Here is a 13,948-nt window from a genome sequence, read left to right as displayed (position 1 = left end):
TCTCTGTAACTCCTTCCATGGGTGTTTTGTTCCCAATTCTAAGAAGGGGCAAAGTGTCCACACTCTGGTCTTCGTTCTTCTTGAGTTTCATGTGTTTAGCAAATTGTATCTTATATCTTGGGTATTCTAAGATGTTTCTTTGCAGTGTGCAGATAACTGCATTAAGAGATCAACTGTTGCACGACTTCAGTGCTTGAGTTCAAGTGCCCTTTATTTTACTAATTGGTGAACCCAGTTATAAAAGGGGTGACCCTGTGATTAGCCTATGCCAAAGAGATGCTCTCATGTGTTCTTGCTATAGTAGAAGATGGGGAGGCTTGGCTTAATATATAGGAAAGTATCACTTACTGAGGTCCTAAACATCTATGTAAGAACAACTACTCTCTCCATGTAGTTGTATAGAATCAAAAGAAATTTGTAGCCATTTTGCTCTACAGCCAACTGTGAATTTACTAACACAGTTCATAGAAAGTGTTCAAGTCAGGTGTTGAAGGCAAATGATCACAGGGCTTCGGACGGTCTGCTTCTAGACATCTATTGGGAGTCTTGGAACATATTCCCCAATGTATATTGTTGGAATGTCATAAAGATCCTTTGCACGTAAAATAGATCCTTATGTCCTCAATTTCTTATGTATTTTTATACAATAATTATTTTCAACAAGTTCATACAGATGTGATTAATACGTGAAATGGTGCAAAAAGATTTACATTGCGAAACAAATTTCCCTTTACTTTTCTTACTTTGGCTCCACCACAGAGGAATCTATGTTTAATCATTAAACTGACAAAACATTTACATGGATCTTAAAAATAATAAATATAAAACTGATTTTAAAGTTACTTTCTTTAATTTACAAACTACTTCTTTGGCCCTTGGAGTGGCTTTCAACTCTTCACTATTGCACGTACCACTAAAATGAACTGATTCACATTGGGATATTCATAATAATCATGTTTTAAAATGGCCATTGTTTACTTATTTTTCATTGTTGGCAGTTTTATACATATATAAAATGCATCTTGGTAGCTTTTTCCCTTTATGTTTCTCCTTGCCCTTCCTCTCTCACAGAATTCCTTTTCTTCCCTGCCCCCTACCCCAACTTTCAGGTATTGTTTATGTGTATGACCTACTGAGTTTAATTAGAGTTGAATAAGCAAGTTTTTCAAAACAAATTAGCTGTAAAGAACAGTTCTGAGAATAGTGCAGAAACTCACATGCCCAGGAATCATCTCGATTATCAGTGTGACATTCTTATTATAATTAACAAGTAAATACCTATGTTTTTTTAAGGAAGGTCAATATTTTATTTGGATTTCTTACTTTTTCTAACGTGTCTTTTCTCTTGCAAGGTTTTACCCAGTATTCACATTACATTTAGTTCTTGTCATCTTCAGCTTCCTGGGAGAGGGACATTTTCACAGATTATCCTTGATGACTTTGCCACTTCATTTTCTTTCATTTTTTATTATTTTACATATGTATCAATGTTATGCCTGCATATATGTCTGCATACCACCTGTGTGCCTGGTACTCATGAAGGTCAGAAGAGGGCATGAGATCCCCTGGAACTGAGCTACAACCAGAGTGATCTGCCCTGTGGGTACTAAAATGCCAAATCCCCCAAAAGAGCATCCACTGTTCTTTAGTGCTGAGCCATTTTTCTAACCCCTGACATTATCAGCTTTGAGAAACACTGCTCAGGTAATAACTCTGTTGATATTTAGGTAGAAGTAGTGTTCTCAGATGTCTCCACTGCAAAGTCACATTTGCTCTCCTTCTTTAGTATTCTTTTCAGAAAAAAAGTCATTGATCCCTAAACATTTGGTAGTTATTAATTATTTGGCTAATTTTTTGGTACCTATTCCTTGAGGATATATGTAATAGCTACATAAATTCTTCAGAACTATTAGTCATGGGTAAGTATTCTCTTCTAAACAATACATTTGTTTATTTAATCATTCATTTATATTCTTGTAAATTCTCAGATGTTCATTTTATAATTTGGTCACTAATTAGTTTTACTTTGTTATTGAAATCATTCCAACTTTAGCCTTTGGCTTCTATATCTTATTGATTGTATTGACATTCTCTCTGTCTCTCTGTCTCTGTCTGTCTCTCTCTGTCTCTCTCTCTGTCTCTCTCTGTCTCTCTCTCTCCCTCTCTCTCCCTGTCTATTTCTTTCCTCCTCTATCTCCCTCCCTCCTTTTCTCCCTCCCTCTAAGTACTACAATATATTCTGGAACTATAAATTTCTGCTGCTCCATCTTGTCTATTTCCTGCCCTAATCTTTAGGGTGGCTAGTTTTTCTAGGAGTTCTGATTCCTTTAATACGAGAATGTTATTAAAAGAGAAGATCTGAATATTATGTATGCTGGTCATTACTGGACATTGTTGTATTTAAGCATCTTCTACTGACAAAGCAAAACCAGAAAAGGGGTGGGATTTGGAATGGGAAGAATCAAAACAAAACAACATAAAACCCTAAAATTTAACCCAGATGAGTGTAGGGGAAAACCACTTTCTCAACTTGAACATGGCACTTCTTTGAAGCTTATTTTAATTTTAGTTTTATAGATGCTATTACTTTTCAAAATTACTTAGTAACTTTGACCCCAATGTCTCTAGAAATTTTATATCTGACTATTGTTATGTAATGAGGCTCTTTTGACATAGTCCATCTCAGGATAAAGTTATAAATATTAAAGTGATCACTTTAAAATTAAAAGGAAAGTAAAGATATGTTGGCTCAAGATATTGGTAAGTTGGCAAGTATCTTCTTCAACTGTTTATGTTAATTGAGACCCTCCACCAGAAAACGTTTTTCTTATGTTCATATTGAACATTCAGCAATAACAGCAAACCTGGCCCAATGAATATCTTCACAAATCCATAAGAGTAAAAATTACTTTGAGGAACTCTTGCAGAGAAAATGAAAGTTAAATAAGCGATATAAATAATTGAAGTGAAAAATAAAATAATGGGGAGATTTACAAAATGTTAACGTTCCAAATAAATTTTTTTCAATAAAAATTTTAAAGAATTTAAATAAAATTCGAATAGAAGTATTTCAAAAACAAAACAGGAAAATGAGCCTTACCTAGACAATTATTTTGTAGTGTACAACCTCAAAGAAAAAAGCATGGGAACAGAACAAGAATGGAATTGCTACCATAATTATTAGCAGTTGATTGGAATGAAAAAGCCAATATATTATTAAAGCAAAAGTACTTAAAACATGTAGTTTTATACTTTGCTAAAATAAGATATAAAGGCTAGACCAATTTCTTCTTACTTAAGGTTCAAATTTTATTTACAAAATATTAGTAAAGGTGAGCTGTATTCAATGAAAAGGTAATCTGTAATAAATAGAAATGATCTAGCAAGTCAAGAATAATAAAGAACTTCAGGCATATAATGCTGAGTGAAAGAAGCTGGACTAAGAAAGCAACCCAGTCTGATTATAACTGAGCTTTTCAGCAAAGGGCAAAAGCAAAGAGATGTTAAGAAAATAAAACTAATAAGCAAGCAAACAAACAATCAAACAGTGGTTGCCAGGGGTTTGGGTACAGGAAGGAGAACACTGAAAGAGCAAAAGAAGTATTTTAAGGCATTGGACTTAGTGTGTATTCTACTGGAACAGTGAAAACATGATATTATGAACTTGTTGAAATTTGTGTACTGTTAGGAGTATGATCCACTGTTCATTTCCCTATCTCAGTGATAAGAACTTGTGTGACTTGAAACATCAAATATGTTGGATGCAAACATTGTTTTTCAATTAAAAAAAATCAATGAACTGTTTAACATTAACAAAAGAACAAACTGTCTAAAATAGGGACTATATCATAATGATCAATTTGGCTCATTGATTGCAGCAAAAAATCACATTAATGCAAGACACCAATAATAGGTAAGCCTGTGAATATGTGTTTAAGTGGAAAGTCAATATTTATGTAAAAGTAAGACTTTTTAAAACATTTTTTCACTTTCAAAAACAGTAATACTCTAGGGAAAATTAAACCCAGAAAAAAATTCTGATAAATCTAGATGATAAACTACCGATATGTTTATTATTTATTGATACATAAGATTTACCAAAGAGAGAACAGAGTCACAAACATCTAAGCTGGAAATTAACAAAGATAAACACAGTGGAGGAGTACCGTGGTATAGCTTGGTACAGACCATGAATTTACCACACACAAGGCTCTCGGTTCTACCCTAGCATCAAAAGTACAAACAACACAATGGAGTATAATGGAATGGTGTAAAACATTGTGCCTAAAGGGACTATAGAAAGGTTGGTGGTTGGTGGTTGGTGGTATATTTGTCTGAAGGACAATAGAAAATCATGTGTAAGTACTAAGCTTAAAGCAAACTAATGTAAGTGCCTTATTAAACATTGAACGTGATTGAGTGATTTGAAAGTATAATTCTCAAATATGACACAAGTTCTTAGTTTTAACAACCTATTTAAGGCACCTTCGAACTTCCTTCATCTAGCTTATAAAAGATTTTTTGTAGACTATTGACAACTGTATATGAACCATTCTTATAAAAACAATTATTCAAGTAGGTATGAAGTCAGATATTTATAAGAGAAAAGGAGGTAGAAGAAATAACTTCAAGATGGCCTTCAAAGTATTAATTACTGCTGATAGTCATCTTTTAAAAAGCCTACTCATGTCAAGTATTGTGCTCAAATTATTGAGTGATGATTCTCAATAGATACTCATAGCAATTTTTCACATGAAGGCTTTTTATTTAATTTGTCCTAAAATATTTCAGTAGCAATTCATTTGATGCCTTAGACACTTGACTGACAGTAAAAGTTTTCTATAATCATTTAAGTGCATCTAAGTGGATGAACAGAAATAAAATCTCCTGTGAGACTAGTGTAAATTATTATTCTTATTTAGTTGGAAGGTGAACGAAGCTCTTTGGTTGCTTTTAGATTGTCCATAAGCTGATATCATTCTCCATGTTTTGCTTGGCTCTTAGAGCAATGTGGGTCACCAGTGGTGGCATGAAAAGTCATTTTTGTATGAGATATTGGAAGTATTATTTGTTATTATTATTTGCTTAACCTACTAAAATTCTATCACTTATTTTTGTGTGTTGAATCTGTTAACCTAAAGCCTAAAGTTTAAGTTCTTGTACTAAATAAATATGCAGAAAGAAAAAGATGGCAGAAAACTGGCTTGATTAAGTGATTATCCTTAATATTATATCTGTATATTTAGGAGAGAAAGAGTTTTGCTTTATCTTATAACTTGATCTCTTACATGAATCCTATTTCTCACGTTATCACTGAGCTTCCCAAGATGAGTTTGGTTGTATGAGTTTGGGCTTAATTGAATTTTTTTTCCTGTAAAGTATTTATCTCAGAGCCTTGGGTATTCTACAAAAAGCAGTCTACCACTGACCTACATCTCTTGCTATGTTAGCTTGTTTTTGACATACAATTTGTATTTTGTTTCATAATATTCTAGTCAATGTTGTCTAATCACATTGGCCAGTGGTTCTGTATTACATGAAAATAGATATGCATTTATTATGTCTTCCATAGGCATAAAACTATTTGTGTAATCTGACATTATGTTTAACAGCCTGTCAAGGTGATCATTATGCTTAGGTCTTAGAGCTTCCAAAATTGGGCTCACTTAATTGCTCAACAGATAGAATTCTACAGGTGGTACCTTATGTTCCATGTGATTCACATTCAGGTTTTCTGATTACTTTGATATCTTACTTCCATGAGTGTGTTAGGTTAAGTTAAACTAGTGACCTTATACAGGGCAGGTTGTATCCGTGGATTTAACTTAATTATACAAGCAGATGGAATGAGGGGACTTTCTTGTGGTCACGACAAAAGGAAAGCAGAAGAGAAAATTGGAATGATTCAAATTAAAGGCAAGCCTTGACAAGCTTGTTGATGCTTAAAGTTGGAGGAGCCACCTGAGAAAGACTGTGGACAATGTCAGTAGTTTGATGAAAGAGAAAAATCTGAAGCTGAGACCTCCAGCATTTAGAGCTGGATTCTGTTGACAAGCTAATGGAAATACACTCTCCTCTCAGAGTCCCTATATAAGTCATCACATTGGTTTTAATTTACTAATTACTTGACAGAAACAGCAGTGCTTGTCTACATTTTGACTACACAATGCTGAGATGTTCATGGGGTTGTATTATGCTGCTAAAGTAGGGATTATTTTTATTTCGCAATGCAAAGCAAATTTATCCATTAAAAAAGGTAGCTATTTATCCTTTCAGACACCAAAAAGGATTTCATTGCAGTGTTTGATGTTTCAGAGCGTGAGTCCTTTTTCTCCCTTACATTTCATTCACACTATTTTTGTTTGAAACTGCCATTCACAGACATCATGGAAAGGTGTATCAACCTCATTATGCAAGTGTATGAAAACACTCAATATAAGTAGTTATTAAGGAAATAAAAAGCTAAGGTACAATTAAGTACCATCTTATTCCAGTTAGAAGTGGTATTTCTGGAAGTACTGTGGTAGTGAGGATACAGAAAACTTATACCTTGTTGGAGGTAGTAATTTAGTATAGCCATTATGAAAACGTATGGACATTTCTCAGAAAACTAAAAATAGTACTAGGATATGATTCAGCTATCTTACTCCTGGGGATATATTCTGTGAAATAGAAATAAGAATAACAAACAAATTCCTGCACACTCATATGACTTATGGCAATATTCACAGTTACAAAGATATGGATCATCATTACCCATCAGAAGAAGAATGGATAATGCGTATTATATATTTATTCATTGTATTATTCAACTATAAAGGAAAATGAAATCCTGCCATGTGCATCAAGCTGGAACTAGAGTTATTTCATAAAGAAAAATGTCATCCCCAAAATAACTAAATATAGTATGAGCTCTTTCATATGTGGGCACTAAAATAAGTTGAACTAATGCAGAATTGTGCATCTAACAACTGCATCCAGTTCTGCATACATTTAAACATTGATTCATTTTCCTATTTACTGCCTACCTTAGAACCTAAACCTAATAGAAATGAGGAAAATCTCGTAACAGATATGAAGCATCCTTAAAGTTAAACCAACAAAACAAAATTTAAAAATACCTCATTTGATTCACTACAGCCTAGACCAATCTATTTCTGTAGTAATTTTCTCCATCCATTTGATTTTATTTAAAGAATTTACCTCTTGCATTAGCCCCTCAAATCATTAAACATAGCCTACTTCCTTGGTTAACAGGCCACTTCGTAGAAATGAATGTGGACTCAGTTTTCCAGTAGGTAGGAAGATGACTTTCTTGAAACTTGCTTGAACTTCAATGTTTTCCCAGCTAAATCTAAGTCACATTGAGGGCAGACATCAAGACACAATTTCATCTATATAACCAACCCATTAACACTATAAGAGTTTCAAACAAGTTTAATTATGAGAGAGGCAGAACAAAATGCTAGGGAAAAAATATAGCTTTGGTAGGATATTGATTGAATATAAATAAGCTTTGGCCAGCATTATTTAGTTTTCCTGTGTGAATAGTTCAAACATTAAGTGTTTTTCTAGATTAGATTTTATATATGTACTTATATGAATCATTTACATGTACATGTAAATACCATTATATATTATGCATATGTGTCTACACAATTAAGAGAAACAAGGAAATATTTTCAGTGATTCCTGATACAAAAATCATAATAAGTGAATGTGCAGAATTATCACATTGTCTCATAATCCTTTATTAATAGTTTTTTTAAAGTTTTAACTGTTGATGTGTACAGCATAAAAAATTAGAAGATAGTCTATAAATATAACCACCTACTAAGGTGATAAATATAGCAGGAAGCAGAGCTAGTTCTAGGTACAGGGAATATAAGCAAATACTGCTGATTGTGATAGCTAGGTGGGCCAGGTTCCTGGTTTGTGTAATAATAATTGGTCATGGTATTAATTGAAGAGGGGACATCCTGTGACAGAATTGTGTAAAATAATATAGACTGTGACTCAAAATGCCAAGAAAAATCTAGGAGGCTGGTTGTTACGTGTGCCTGCTATTAACCCTGTGACCTCACTTTCCATCACTGCCATCATGTTAGGAGGCGCTGGGGAAAGTACTTACTACTTTCCTCCCTCTTCCCAAGGCTTGTTCAAATATCCAAAACTTCAAGGTCAAATTATTTTTTAAGATATACTATCTGTAGCATGCATTTCTCAAGACTAGGTTGATCTGAAACAAGAAGCGGGTTCTGCTGGGAGAAACCGGCAAAGAAAAACTCCCTCGGTACTACAAAAATATCGGTCTAGGCTTCAAGACACCCAAAGAGGCCATCGAGGGCACCTACATAGACAAGAAATGCCCCTTCACTGGTAACGTCTCCATCCGAGGTCGGATCCTGTCTGGTGTCGTGACGAAGATGAAGATGCAGAGGACCATCGTCATCCGCCGGGACTATCTCCATTACATCNGAAAGTACAATCGCTTTGAGAAGCGTCACAAGAACATGTCTGTGCACCTGTCCCCCTGTTTCAGGGATGTACAGATCGGAGACATTGTCACAGTTGGAGAGTGCAGGCCCCTGAGCAAGACTGTGCGATTCAATGTGCTCAAGGTCACCAAGGCTGCTGGCACCAAGAAGCAGTTTCAGAAGTTCTAAGGGGACTCTGGCCAATGCCTTAGAACAAATAAAGTTATTTAAAAAAATTAAAAAAAAAAAAAACCAAAAAAAAAAAAAGACTAGGTTGATCTGTTGACGATGTCCAGCTCTAACCTGGAGGACCTTGGTCATCTTAGTGAATCGCTCATTGTCTTTTTTAAAACTCAAAATATTTGGTTCTGCAGCCCTCTGTGCATGATTCCTGCCAGGGGAGAGCTTGTCTACAGGCAGTTCTCTGACCCCCGGACTCAAAGGTGAGATCACCATTTTCTCTCTGGTGATTTGGTGACTGTGTAAGGTGGGACCAGCCATGAGCGCACAGGCCACAGAAGCTGCAGAGCAGCTGGGACAGAGTCCATCCTGCCTCCATCTGCAACAAGGAGGTGGGGCTATTCTGCAGCCCTCTGTGCACTGGTCTCGCCAGGAGAGAGCTGGTCCCCCAGAAGTGTTGACACAGGCTTACAGGCCCACAGGAGAAACAAGCTCAAACCAGAGACAGCAAGACCAACTAACACCAGAGATAACAGATGGCAAAAGGCAAGGTGCAAAAACCTTACCAACAGAAACTAAGGCTACATGGCATCATCAGAACCAAGTTCTCCCATAACAGGAAGTCATGGATACTCCAACACATTGGAAAAGCAAGATTTGGATTTAAAAATCACATCTCGTGATGCTGATAGAGGACGTTAAGAAGGACATAAATAGCTTCCTTCAAGAAATACAGGAGAACCCAGGAAAATAGGTAGAAGACCTTAAAGAGGAAACACAAAATCCCTTAAATAACTACAGGAAAACACAGTCAATCAGGTGAAGGGATTGAACAGAACCATACAGGATCTAAAAATTGAAGTAGAATTAATAAACAAATCACAAAATGAGACAGATACCCTGGAGATAGATACCCTAAGAAAGTGTCAGGAGTTATAGATACAAACACCACCAACAGAACACAAGAGATAGAAGAGAAAATCTCAGGTGCAGAAGATACCATAGAAGATATAGACACAACAGTCAAAGAAAATGCAAAATGCAAAAGTCTCCTAACCTAAAACATCCAACAAATCCAAGACACAATGAGAAGACCAAACCTAAGGATAATAGGTATAGAAGAAAGTGAAGATTTCCAACTTAAAGGGCCAGTAAATTTCTTCAACAAAATTATAGAATAAAACTTCCCTGACCTAAAGAAAGAGATTCCCATGAACATACAAGAAGCCTACTGAACTCCAAATAGTTTGGACCAGAAAAGAAAATCCTCCTGTCACATAATAATCAAAACACCAAATGCACAAAACACAGAATGAATATTAATAGCAGTAAGGGAAAAATGTCAAGTAATACATAAAGGCAGACCTATGAGAATTATACCAGACTTCTCGCCAGAGACTATAAAAGCCAGAAGATGTTGGGCAGATGTCATACAGACATTAAGTGAACACAAATGCCAGCCCTACTTTACCCAGCAAAACTCTCAATTTCCATAGATAGAGAAACCAAGGTATTCCATGACAAAACCAAATTTACACAGTATCTTTGCACAAATCCAGCTCTTCAAAGGAAAATAAAGGGAAAACTCCAACACACAGAGGGAAACTACACCCTAGAAAAAGCAAGAAAGTAAACTTTCAACAAACATAAAAGATAGCCATATGAACAGAATTCCAGCTCTAACAATAAAAATAACAATATGCAACAATGACTTTTCCATTATCTCTTAATATCAATGGACTCAATTCCTCAATAAAAAGACATAGACAAATAGACTTGTTACATAAACAGGACCCAACATTTTGCTGCATACAGGAAACCTACCTCAGGGACAAATACAGACACTACCACAGAGTAGAAGGCTGGAATACATTTTTCCAAGCAAATGATTGCAAGAAACAAGCTGGTGTAGCCATTCTAATATCGAATGAAATTGACTTTCAACCTAAAGTTATCAAAAAAGATAAGGAGGGACACTTCATACTCATTAAAGGTAAAATCTACCAGGATGAACTCTCAATTCTGAACATCTATGGTCCAAATGCAAGGGTACCCACATTCATAAAAGAAACTTTGCTAAAGCTCAAAGCACACATTGCACCTCACACAATAATAGTGGGAGACTTCAACACCCCACTCTCAGTAAGGGACAGATGCTGGAAACAGAAACTAAACAGGGACACAGTAAAACCAACAGAAGTTATGAAACAAATGGATTTAACAGATATCTATAGAATATTATGTCCTAAAACAAAATAATATACCTTCTTCTCAGCACCTCATGGTACCTTCTCCAAAACTGACCATATAATTGGTCACAAAACAGGCCTCAGCAGGTACAAAAAATATTGAAATAATCCCGTGCATCTGATCAGATCACCATGGACTAAGACTGATCTTCAATAACAACATAAATAATAGTCCACATACACGAGGAAGCTGAACAACACTCTACTCAATGATAATTTGGTCAAGGAAGAAATAAAGAAAGAAATTAAGGACTTTTTAGAGTTTAATGAAAATGAAGCCACAGCATACCCAAACTTATGGGACACAATGAAAGCAGTCCTAAGAGGAAAACTCATAGCTCTGAGTGCCTCCAAAAAGAAACTGGAGAGAGCATACACTAGCAGCTTGACAACACACCTAAAAGCTCTAGAACAAAAAAGAAGCAAATATACCCAAGGGGAGAAGTCAGGAAATAATCAAACTGAGGGCTGAAATCAACCAAGTAGAAACAAAAAGAACTATACAAAGGATCAAAAAAATCAGAAGCTGGTTCTTTGAGAAAATCAACAAGATAAATAAACCCTTAGCCAAACCAACTAGAGGGCACAGAGACATTATCCAAATCAACAAAATCAGAAATGAAAAGGGAGACTTAACAACAGAAACTGAGGAAATCCAAAAATCATCAGATCCTACTACAAAAGACTGTACTCAGCAAAACTGGAAAATATGAATGAAAAGGACAATTTTCTAGACAGATACCAGGTACCAAAGTTAAATCAGGATTAGATATTCTAGACAGATACCAGGTACCAAAGTTAAATCAGGATTAGATAAATGATTTAAACAGTACCATAACCCTCTAAAGAAATGGGAGTCATTAATAGTCTCCCAACTAAAAAGGGCCAGGACCAGATGAGTTTAGTGCAGAATTCTATCAGACCTTCAAAGAAGACCTAATACTAATATTCTTCAAACTATTCCACAAAACAGAAACAGAAGGAACACTACCCAATTCATTCTATGAAGCCACAATTACTCTGATACATAAACCAAACAAAGACCCAACAAAGAAAGAAATTCAGACCAATTTCCCTTATGAATACTGATGCAAAAATATTCAATAAAATTCTCGCAAAAAATAAATTCTCACAAACAGAATCCAAGAATGCATCAAAATGATCATCCATCATGATCAAGTAGTCTTCATCCCAGGGATGCAGGGATCATTCAATATATGAAAATCCATGAATGTAATCCACTATATAATCAAACTCAAAGTAAATACCACATCATTTCATTAGATGCTGAGAAAGCATTTGACAAAATCCAATACCCCTTCATAATAAAAGTCTTGGAAAGATCAGCAATACAAGGCCCATACATAAACATAGTAAAAAGTAGTATACAGCAAATCAGTTGCCAACATCAAACTAAATGGAAAGAATCTTGAAGCAATCCTATTAATAACAGAAACTAGACAAGGCTTTCCACTCTCTCCCTACCTGTTCTATATAGTATTTGAAGTCCTAGCCAGAGCAATTAGACAACAAAAAGAGGTCAAAGGGATACAAGGTGGAAAGGAAGAAGTCAAAATATCACTATTTGCAGATGATATGATAGTATATATAAGTGACCCAAAAAATTCCACCAGAGAACTCCTAAACCTAATAAACAACTTCAGCAAAGTAGCTGGATATAAAATTAACTCAAACAAATCAGTGGCTCAAAGAGTAGGTCCTCTATTCAAAGGATAAACAGGCTGAGAAAGAAATTAGGGAAACAACACCCTTCACAATAGTCACAAATAATATAAAATACCTTGGTGTGACTCTAACTAAGGAAGTGAAAGATCTGTATGACAGGAACTTCAAGTCTCTGAAGAAAGAAATCAAAGATCTCAAAAGATGGAAAGATCTCTCATGCTCATGGATTGGTAGGATTAATATAGTAAAAATGCCCAGCTTGCTGAACGAAATCTATACATTCAATGTAATTGCCATCAAAATTCCAAATCAATTCTTCATAGAGTTAGAGCAATTTGCAAATTCATCTGGAATAACAATGACAACAACAACAACAAAAAAGGATAGAGGAAACTGTTCTCAAAAATAAAAGAACTTCTCGGGGAATCACCATCCCTGACCTCAAGCTGTACTACAGAGCAATCTTGATTAAAAACTGCATGGTATTGGTACAGTGGCAGGCAGGTATTTCAATGGAGTAGAAATGAAGACCCAGAAATGAACTCATACACTTCTGGTCACGTGATCTTTGACAAAGGAGATAAAACCATCCAGTGGAAAAAAGATAGCATTTTCAATAAATGTTGCTGATTCAACTGGTGGTTAGCATGTAGAATGCAAATCAAACCTATCTTATCTCCTTGTACAAAACTCAAGTCCAAATGGATCGAGGACCTCCACCTAAAACCTGATACACTGAAACTAATATAAGAGAAAGTGGGAAAGAGCCTCAAATACTTGAGCACAGGAGAAAATTTCCTGCACAGAACATAAATAGCTTATGGTCTAAGATCAAGAATTGACAAATGGGACCTCAAAAAATTGGAAAGCTTGTGTAAGGCAAAGGACACTGTCAATATGACAAAATAGCAACCAACAGATTGGGAAAAGAACTTCACCAACCCTACATCTGATAGAGGGCTAAAATCCAACATATACAAAGAACTCAAGAAGTTAGACTCCAGAGAACCAAATAACCCTGAGGTACAGAGCTAAACAAAGAATTCTCAAGCAAGGAATATCAAATGGCTGAGAAGCACCTAAACAAATGTTCAACATCCTTAGTCATCAGAGAAATGCAAATCAAAACAACCTTGAGATTCTACCTCTCACCAGTCAGAATAGCTAAGATCAAAAACTCAGGTGACAGCAGCTGCTGGTGAGGATGCAGAGAAAGAGGAACACTCATGCATTGCTGGTGGAATTGCAAGCTGGTACAATCACTTTGGAAATCAGTTTGGCAGTTCCTTAGAACATTGCACATAGTACTACCTGAGGATCCAACTATACCACTCCTGGGCATATACCCAGAAGATG

At 35.5% G+C, this 13,948-nt stretch overlaps 1 pseudogene across 1 annotated transcript in view; it reads left to right on the top strand.

Annotated features, from left to right (window-relative positions):
- Positions 1 to 8,700, top strand: part of LOC110300189 — a 12,383-nt pseudogene extending 3,683 nt beyond the window's left edge. The window contains exon 2 of the transcript XR_002378552.1: positions 8,214 to 8,700. The product of XR_002378552.1 is annotated as a 40S ribosomal protein S11-like (transcript). The remainder of the gene's footprint in view (positions 1 to 8,213) is intronic.
- The last annotated feature ends 5,248 nt before the right edge of the window (positions 8,701 to 13,948 follow it).

Source organism: Mus caroli, chromosome 8 (assembly GCF_900094665.2).
Source record: "Mus caroli chromosome 8, CAROLI_EIJ_v1.1, whole genome shotgun sequence".
In the NCBI taxonomy this organism is placed as follows: Eukaryota; Metazoa; Chordata; class Mammalia; order Rodentia; family Muridae; genus Mus; species Mus caroli.
Note: the sequence above shows the minus strand (reverse complement) of the source record. Positions and strands in the feature narration are given on the sequence as shown.